Source organism: Nicotiana sylvestris, chromosome 11 (genome assembly GCF_000393655.2).
Source record: "Nicotiana sylvestris chromosome 11, ASM39365v2, whole genome shotgun sequence".
Taxonomy (NCBI): domain Eukaryota; kingdom Viridiplantae; phylum Streptophyta; class Magnoliopsida; order Solanales; family Solanaceae; genus Nicotiana; species Nicotiana sylvestris.
Genome location: NC_091067.1, coordinates 139,159,010 through 139,169,415, shown reverse-complemented (window position 1 = coordinate 139,169,415; position 10,406 = coordinate 139,159,010). Strand labels below are relative to the sequence as shown.

The 10,406-nt window shown below is 39.2% G+C and overlaps 1 pseudogene; it reads right to left on the bottom strand.

The window, feature by feature from the left end:
• Positions 1-189: 189 nt before the first annotated feature.
• LOC104227306 (tRNA ligase 1-like) overlaps positions 190-10,406 on the bottom strand; it is a 31,219-nt pseudogene continuing 21,002 nt past the window's right edge.

Sequence of the window (10,406 nt, the reverse complement as noted above, 5' to 3'; positions counted from 1 at the left end):
TTTTTTTAAAGAGAAACAACCATCACATGCAACTTCTCGTATAGCTATAAGACAGAATCGCATTTGTTGTTATTGTTATTGTGATTGAAGACGAACTTAAATAGAGCAGTTCATCTTGATTCATATAGCCGACAACAATTTGAGATTGCAGCATAGTAGTTTTAGGAACAATGCAAAACACAGCAGGAATGACAACTAATATATGATAGTACCCGGTAGAAAATTGTTTCTTTTATTCAAGTACTGCTAGTTGAGGTTTCAAAAATACTGCGACTCTAGACCTACATCCCCTAAACATTTTACATTTTCTCTACATCTAATTCTATCCTGCAAAACTTTCTTCCAGCCAAAAGCACACAACCCTACAAAATTGTGTAGATCGACTCAAGACAAGGAATTACAAGTAGAGCTCAAAAGAATTCGAGAGTGCCAGTTATAGTGATTGGTGGATTTATATCAATGCGAGTAGCCTTCCCTTGTGAAAGTAACTGCGGTAGTGTATTGGCATCTTTGGCTACAACTCCTTCCCCTGTCCATAATGTGACATGAGGCCATTCGTTTTTAGAATCGACCTTCTCACCTTCAATACAACCAGGCTTTGTTTCGAGGACAGTAGCAACTCAATACAGAAGATCAAACTAAACTGTGTTTTACTTTTTTGTTTTTGGTGTAAGCAGGGCTACACAGAGGACACTATGTCAATCCTAGATATTCTAGAACTTTGCTAGGACTGCATAGCAGAACTTTTCTTTTCTTTTGCCTTCTTGTAAATATGGTTTCAGTACAACCTATGTACTGAGTTGATTAATATATACAAATATGTTACCATCTCAAAAAAAGGGGGTAGTTTAGTCATAGTAGGTATTTTTGTATAGAATTTAGTATTTTCTTAATGGGCGTGCTAAAAGCAAATTGGTCACTTATTGTGAACCGGAGGGAGTACATTATATGTGTATACATGTGTGTGTATACATCCATATATGCGGAAATAAAAAGTTATAAAACAATACAACAAAAGCAGAATTATATATTCAAGACTCGAGTAATAAGGAGTTTCATAGCTCCAGATCATGCTCAAAGATATTTAAGGATTAGAGTCAAGAAACTGGAAATCAACGAATATATCAGATTTCCAGTAATGCTTTACCAACCCAAAGAAAGAGGAAACTAAGGATGACAGACCAATATTTGGCTGGGAGAATCACCGTTTTTAGGTGTAATATTCTTCTAATCTTCTCTACCAACCAGAAGTATTAACATAATATATCGAGACCTCTATGCATCATAATACAATTCAATCATCACAAAGTCCTAAGAGTCGAAGCCTCCATATGAAGAAGTTGGATGAAAGCTTATCATACATAATAACCCTACTTTTACTAAAGCATTCTGGAGAAAGGAGTGGAAAACTCAAATTCAATTCATAATTACTTCAACATAAACTATTACTTTGAGAACAATTTTGTGAGCTGAGGATGTAGTAGAGAGAGAGCTCAAGGTCGCATGGCAAGTAATAGTGCTTTTCACCATGAACACTACAACTCAAGCGCAAAAAGGGGGATGGTGTGGAGGAACTCGTTAACTGCACTTGCTGACAGTAGCTGAATGTAACACTGACCTTCCATGTTTGTTTGTGTGAAGCTTGTACAGATTGATTCCCTCCTCAATAATAGACCTCACAGAATCTGGTAGCGGAGACCTTCATATGATCATAAACAATATCAACAGCAAGTAAAGCAAATGAACAAGGGAAGACCTACATGTCCTTGAATTGACAGTTCCAAACTATACAGGTCAAATACCAAATACCACAGCAATACCAACAGAGCACAGATTTTAACGACATCAATGCAAAAATCATCTGACATGATAGTAGAATATTATCAGCTCCACTACTATCTGGGACATTTTGTTGGTTGCATTGCTATGAATCAGTTATAACACTGAAACTTCTAGTTGCCTAATATCCTATAGAGTTGAACATATTGGACCACACAGCTTGCTGTAATTGGCATTTATTTAAACAGTTTGATTTATTGATAACACCCACTTTCTTTTTCTTTTCCTTCCCTTTATTTTGGTCGTGAAAAATTACGGTGACAAGTATTGAAGTTTGTGTTCAAAGATGGCAATCTCCTTCAAAATTTTCGAACGCTGTTTTTTATAATGTATGCGTTAGAATTTATGTTTAACTAAATTAGAGCTATACTCACTCTAGTTAACGAAAATTAGTGACTAGGTGAAAGCACGGACAACCAATGAGACATGTTTCACACCCCAAAATGATGATACTATGCAGGACCTGTTGCATCATTCATGTCTTAGACAATAACAATGGTTGTCCTTCTTTCCATCTGGCCGGGAAATAGAATTTTATAGAACAAATTTCATTTCTTCTAAATAAATGAGACTTATGATCGAACTCGCTTGCAAGCAAGCCAGTTACACCCCTGGAGATGAGCACTCAGAACTTTAGATACTTTAAAAATGTTGAACGACCTCAGTTTGTTGTTCGCTGAGAAATCTGAGGAATTAACCTTTCAAGTTTTTTAAGTGATATGTTTCATAATACTAAGAGTCTAAGACAACTTATGGAGAAGTAAATTCAGAGCAAATTACAAGTAAATCCTCTCAAGTTAAGCAACATTATATATACTTCCCCAAGCTTAAGAAATTACACCAACACCCTTTTTTCTACATTGCATTACACCACACTAGCTTGCAAGCAAAAGGGTAAAAAGGACTAACATAGATTATGAAGAGGATTCAACTATGATATCGAAACCCAATGTTTATATCCTTAATCAATCATTTACACTTCCCTTTTCCCTCCAATTTTGTCCTTGCCCACTTTTCTTCTGCCAAATTATCATAAAATCTCTTATTTACTTTTATTCATGGGGAAGCTAATAGTTCTTATTATCTCTCTCCCCCCTTACTATTTGTGCTTTTACAATGACCAATCAGCATGGGACACGATGATTGAAAGAGCTAAGAGGGGCTAGTAAGATAGTGGAAGAGATACTTGTCGTAAGGGGAAGGAACATTAATGAAAACTGAAAAGTACATTATTGAGCATGCCCACACAATTCATGTCATCGCTTCATGCATATAGCATTGTCACAGGTAAGTTGAGAAGCCTCCAATGGAATTTTCTTGAGATGAAGCAGTGAGGCTAGGAAGTTCGCTTTAATTAGCTAGGAGGACGTTTGGGGGGGGGGAGAGTTCGTAGGTAAAGAACCTCCGAGTTTTCAACGAGGCCCTATAAGCTTTAATTAGCTAGGAAGACGTTGGGGAGGGGGGGTGAGGAGGGAGGGTTCGTAGGTAAAGAACCTCCGAGTTTTCAACGAGGCCCTATTAGCAAAATGATTATGGAGATTTACGAGTAAGTATGGACTTGTGAAAGCAGGATGGAGAACTAAACATATCATACTTCACTTGAGTATGGTCTTTTTTTTGAATTGGTAACTATTGTAAATATTATAAATATCAGTACATAGGTTGCACTGAAAACCAAATTTACATTGAGAGAATTTGTAGATGTTCTAATTTGGGACCTAGCAAGATCCTAGTATGTCTATGATTGTCAATGTATCTTCTGTGTACATCTGTTTGCACCAAAAACAAAAAAGAAGAATACAATTGAGTTTGATCTTCTGCACAGGATTGCTTCTGTCTTCAAAACATCTAGTGTTCCTTTCCCTCCAGACTGTCCACCAAATACAAGCCAGAACAGTCCTCCATCTATCTCTGCTAGTTGCTTCAGCTCCAGCTTCTTCCCAGCTATAAAGGACATCTTTAATCCTGTATGGCATTGACCATGAAATACCCCTAAGACTAATAAAGATTTTCCATAGTTGGTCTGTAATCTTGCAATGAAGAAACAAATGGTTGACAGTTTCTGCATTTTCCCCACACAGAAAACATCTTGAACACAGAGAAATTCCCCTTTTTATGAGATTATCCTGGGTTAAGACCGCCTCCTTCGCTAGTAGCCATGTGAAGCAAGCTACCTTGTATGGAATCTTTGTTTTCCATATATGTTTCCAAGGCCATGTGTCTACCTGTTGATTATTATGATTCAAAATCTTGTATGCATCCTTCACTCGGAAAACCCCTCTGTTGTGCCTCTTCCACCATATTGAATCCAACCCTTCCTGTAATCCTGTAAATGCCTCCAGCTCTTTGTAAAGGTCAGCTAATCTTGTTATCTCCCAGTCATTCAGCTGTCTTCTTATAGCTATTTCCCATCCTTGACGACTCCTCATATCAGCTACTGTCCTATGCTGGTTTTGTGCTAAACCGAACATATCTGGGTATCTTTCCTTTAAGCTTCCAATTCCTAACCAATTATCATTCCAAAATGATGTGTTCCTTCCGTTGTTCACTCTTATGGAGGAGTGATTCTCCATTATAGGCCAAAGTTCTCTGATGGATTTCCACACACTTACTCCATATGATGTACTGACTTTTTTTGACACCCAGTTGTTTTCTTCACCATACTTTGCTTTGATCACTTTGCCCCATAAAGATTGGGGTTCTTTAGAGTACTTCCATAACCATTTAATTCTAAGAGCCTTGCTTTGGTTCTTCAAATTCCTTATCCCCAATCCACCTTGTTTTTTATCCATTGTTAGTGTCTTCCATTTGACTAAATGGAAGACCTTTTTCTCCTTATTGCCTTGCCAAAGGAATGATCTTCGAAGTTTGTCCAATCTCTGTAGAATGCCTGCTGGAATTGGGAACAAAGACATCATGTAAGTAGGTAGAGAGTCTAATACTGAGTTGATTAGAACTAGCCTACCCCCCAATGATAGGTATTGCGATTTCCATCTTGATAACTTCTTCTCGCACTTTTCTATGACTGAATTCCAGATTTCTTTTGATTTGGATCTTGCACCAAGAGGCATCCCAAGGTAAACAGTTGGTGGGAACCCAACTTCTCCTCCCAATATCTGTGTCAGTTGCCCCATGTTGTTAACTTCATTAATGGGAAAAATATTGCTTTTTCTCCAGTTAATGTGTAATCCTGATACTCCCTCAAATAAAACCAAAATGATCCTTAAGAATCTAAGTTGGTCTTTTTCAGCATCACAGAAGACTAGAGTATCATCAGCATATTGGAGATGTGTGATCTCTAGATTGTTAGCCCCACTCCTGTTTACCTCAAAGCCTTTAACCCATCCACTGACTTTAGCCGTTTTGATCATGTTGTTCAAACCTTCCATGGCAATGATGAATAGAAAGGGAGATAAAGGATCACCTTGTCTGAGACCTCTGTGTGACTGAAAATACCCTTTAGGACATCCATTTATAAGAATGGAGAATTTCACAGTAGATATGCAAAATTTCATCCATCTAATCCATTTTTACCCAAAACCCATTTGTTCTAACATTCTTAGTAGGAAGCTCCAGTTCACATGATCATAGGCCTTCTCGATGTCCAATTTGCATAAGATCCCAGGTTCTTTCCTTTTTATTCTTGAGTCCACAACTTCATTAGCAATCAACACTGCATCAATTATTTGACTTCCTTTGATGAACGCCATTTGTTGAGCATCGACAATTTTCCCAACCACCCTCTTAAGTCTTTCAGTTAAGACTTTTGAGAGCAATTTGTAGAAGCTCCCTATCAAACTGATCGGTCTGAAGTCTCTCAATTCTATCGCACCTGTCTTTTTTGGAATCAAAGCTATATATGTTGCATTGAAGCTTTTCTCAAACATCTCCTGTGAATGGAAGTTGTTAAAGGCCGCCATGATATCTTCCTTCAAAATGTCCCAACACTTTCTGAAAAAACCCATTGTGTATCCATCTGGACCTGGAGCCTTGTCACTTGCGCACATCTTCAGACTGCTCAGCACTTCTTGTTCCTCAAAGTTCCTCTGTAAAGACTCCCTTTCTGATTCAGAAATGCTTGAACTATTTTCGAAATTGACTGTTGGTCTCCACTGTTCAGGTTCTGTGTATAGCTCCTTGTAGAATTCAATGATCTCATTCTCTATTCTTTTTGGATCCTCGATTACTTCATGTCGAATCATTATTTGGTCAATGTTGTTGTTTCTCTTGTGTGCATTTGCAGTCCGATGGAAAAATTGTATTCCTATCCCCTTCTTTGAGCCACAGAGCTCTTGATTTTTGTCTCCATGCAATTTCTTCATTCTTGAGTTGCTCCTCAATCTCCATTAGAGTAGCTGTTTTCCTCACTGATTCCTCCTCTGTCAACGCTCTTAGTTGTTGTGTTGTCTCAAAATCTGCTAGTTTACTTAGCAATTTTGATTTTTGCAGTCCCAAATTGCCTTCGTAACTTCTGCTCCATCCTTTTAGCTTGCCCTTGAGAGCTTTTAACTTGCAAGCTAAAATGTAATCAGGTCTTCCTGAGAATTCAAAAGATCCCCACCACTCTCTAATTCTGTCATCAAAACCTTCCACGTTCAGCCACCAATTTTCAAACTTAAAGTATGATTTAGCTTGTTCCCACGCACCACAGTATAGAGCCACAGGTGAATGGTCCGAAATCAACCTTTGTTGGATAGTTTGCTTGATGTTTCTGAAATAAGAAATCTATCAATTCTTGAAGCCGCTGTATGATTGTCCCCTTTGAACCAAGTATAATTTCCTCCTTCAAGTCGAAGATCTATCAACTCCATATCTTCTATAAAATCCGAGAACTCCACCATCGCTCTGGACCTCCTTGAACATTCCCGTTTTTCAGAAGGGTACCTTGTAACGTTAAAATCGCCACAAACCGCCCAAGGACCTTCCATCAATCCCCTCACTGCACCAATTTCTCTCCACACTTTTTTCCTTTCTATTCTACAATTTGGAGCGTACACTCCTGTTATGTGACATTGAAAATTCTGTAAAAGAGCGTCAAACTTGCACGTCAAAGTGTATGCACCAGTCTGTAACACCTCCCCTTTCCATACTCTGCAATCCCATAACAACAAAATCCCCCCTCTCGTGCCGCTAGCTTCTAAACTTGCATACCTCACCCATCTACCACCCCATATTTGCTGACTATTTCCTCGATATCCCCCTCGACTTTTGTCTCTTGCATGCATATAATGTCTGCCCTCCAATTCTGCACTTGACTTTTTATGATCTCCCTTTTCTTCTTATCGTTTAATCCCCTTACATTCCAGGAAATTACTTTGATCTTCATATTGAAATGATTGATAGATCTCTTCCCCTACTCCTTTTCCCGTCACTCTTGAATTTGACATCAAAAGAAGTTAACCCTTTTAATTCCAGCGATCCTTTGAATTTTTGTTTCTTCACCTCCAACTCTGTCTCCACCCTTCTTACCTGTCTGCAGCTGTCAATTTGCATTAACAACTTCAGTGCTTCTTCTTCATGGCCTTGAAAATCTACTCCAAACATTTTCCCCAATTTGATCATATTTTGATGGACCCATATTGTTGCATCCATGTCTTTATCCAATAATGGATTGTGTTGCTGAACTGCTATAGGGTTCACCTCCTCGATTTCCCACTCTTGGATAGAGCTAGATTGCTTCAGATGATCCAAAGCACTTCCCACACGATCATTCCCCATCTTTGTGTTTATACTTTGCTCCCCTGCCTTATGTTCCAATCTTGCTAACTCTACTCCACCTTCTGGCTGACTGCAACTGATAAGTGTTGCCTTTTGCATACTTTCATGATTTACATTGGGGGTTGGCTCCCCTGGAGAGGACTCTTTTGCCCCCAAGTAAGAAGGTCCTCCCATTCCTCGATATAAGGCTTCAGCCCAGTATCAACAGAAAACTCACACGAGAGGTCATTAAAAATGACTTGTGCAGCCAAATCGGGGTCATAGGATTTCAGCTCGATTTTTGACACTTTACTGCTCTGATTCATCGAAGTTGAACCTTGTGTAAGTTGCCCACTTTCCTTTCCTTTATCAGTGCTTAGTTCATACCGTGTCTTTCTTTCAGCCCAGATTGGGATGAAAAATTTGGTACCGTCTCTTTCAATCCCAACCTCATTGGGAGTCTTTCTGCCATCACCAGCAATTTTGATTCTTGCCCACTTAAGATGATTTTTGAGATCAGTTTCTTCTTCTGTAGCTAACCATCCCCCACATAGATCTCCTATTTCTTTGAAGATCTTTTGTGACCATAGATGTAAAGGAATTCCATGGCTCTAATCCAGCATGTTTCCTCAATTTGTGAGTTTGGAATGCATCCAGCAGTATGATTCCACCATTCCAGATGAAGCTTTAACTTTTTCCATCTCCATTCCCCTTGCACAATCTGCTCCGCCATGAATCTGTTTGGAAATTCAAAAAAAAACATGTTGCCTGTCATTTCGTATATGTTTACTCCATATGCTTTGTTTCATGAAGCACTAGCCCATCGCCTTATGTCTGCTAAAGTGGGTCTCTCATTGATTTCTTTCCCAAAAAACCCGATAATGCATCTTTTTAGGAGACCTGTATCCTCTCCTCCGGTAGGTTCCAAAACAGAGATTTCCCCATTGCTCGTGTTGACCCTCGCCTCTCGAAGGGTATTGGATTGCCATTTACTCTCCTTAACTGCTTGGGCATAAGGAAGATTTTCCACAGTGTTTCAGGATGGTACTATGGAATTCAGCCTGGTGTTCTGATAAATGAATCTTTCTATCTTAGCTGCTATGTCTTTCCAGCCGGAATTCAAAGTTAACTCGGGGATTATTATTACAGACCTCCCTTCTCCCTTCAGTGACAGAATACTCATATATCTTTCATGAGCGTTAAATTTCCTAGTACAGAAATGTTCTATCATTTGCTCCTTGTACTTCCATCTCTTCACTAGATTGTTTTGATCTGTAGATGCTTCTTTAAGTGCAAAGCAGATCCATTCCATTGCCTTTCTGCCCATGGATGATCTTCTCATCATGTTGCGACTTCTCTCAACCCATTCAAACCATGTGTCTTTGTTGGAGTTCCATCTGGTGATGTCGAAAGATTTGAATCCTGCGTTGAAATATATCCTGTTGTCTCCCATATTCTACTATCCAGCTGCTCAGTTTTTGAAATTTAGAGGAAAGTTTTCGCAGTGAGCTAGAAAGTTTGAAAGAGAAAAGGAAACGGGAACCAGAAATCTGGACAGAAAGATTCCCGCCACCGGAAAAATAAATGTTGTCGGAATTCAGAAAGGATTGTATGGGTTTGGTCGGAAATACCCAGTGAGCATGCTGTCCAAAAAGAAATTTTTGAAAAGAGGTCAGGATCTTGCTCACGCGCCGGCGCGTGGCATTTGTCTCGCCGGAGACGATCTGCGCGTGGGGGCGCGTGAAGGGTAATTTGCCGGAGCTATTTTCAGAGGGTTGGTCGGAATTTAGCTGGCGTGCTAATGGTGTTTGTGTAATCTCAGAAAACCTTGTTCTCAGGCTCCTCGGGGAGTGTGCCTGAGAGCTTAAGAAAGTAGAGAGAGAAAATTTTTTATCAGGTGTAGCAAAAAAAATTTATCACTTGGGTATGGTCTTTAGAGGAATATATGGAAAGATCAGTAGATCATCAATAGATTTTAGTGGCAGTGGCAACATCATTCTCAGGGTAAGACATGGAATCAGAATCCACTTCTGGAATCACAATTGGTGGGAGAGCGCACTAGAGACTCAGATTCCCGAGCATTTACAATGTGTCAAGCCACAACTAGACAACAGTAAAACCGATCCGTAGGACACAACAAGGAGTCGACTTGAGAAAATATCTTCAGAATTAAGAAGTCGCTAAATTCCAAGGCCTAATTTAAATACTTTACAAGCAAAATACATGGCATGCTAACCAAGACTCATGATGGGAGAGGGTGGGGAGAAATGAATTTTTCTCAATAGTCATATTATCACAAGCTCTTGGTTACGGAGGAGTCATGTTTTCCACGAAAATCAATTTGAATTCCCAAGGCACCAAAAATGGTTCCTGACATTTGAGATTTTGAGGGAAAAAAGGAGAATTACACACTTTATCTTGTGCTTTATTTACAAACAAATGTTCGGGTAAAGATATATACTACCTTCTGCTACATTGTTAGGTCGCAACTCGCTTGTGGTGGAAGATTGTGTATTTCAGAGTAAAATGGGAGATGTCCGACACAGTAAAGGAGGCACTTTTCAATTGAGCATTTAAAAGAAAAAAAAGCCGAAGAGCGTAGGATGTGACCTTACTAGCACTATGGGGTCCTGTGGAAACTTCATGGAACTCATATTTGCTTGTTCTTCCTCCTTGGATCGTTAAAGGATCCTGTCGCTCTGATACCAATTGTTAGCGGAAACGTAAAAGAAAGAACACAAGATTTAACGTGGTTCGGATCAAAATAATCCTACGTCCACCAGAGAACAATTGTCCTTTTAATATTAACAAAGGAAGGGGAGATTTCCCAATTACACTTAAGAGAATTTCTCTCTTAACTCTCTACTCAC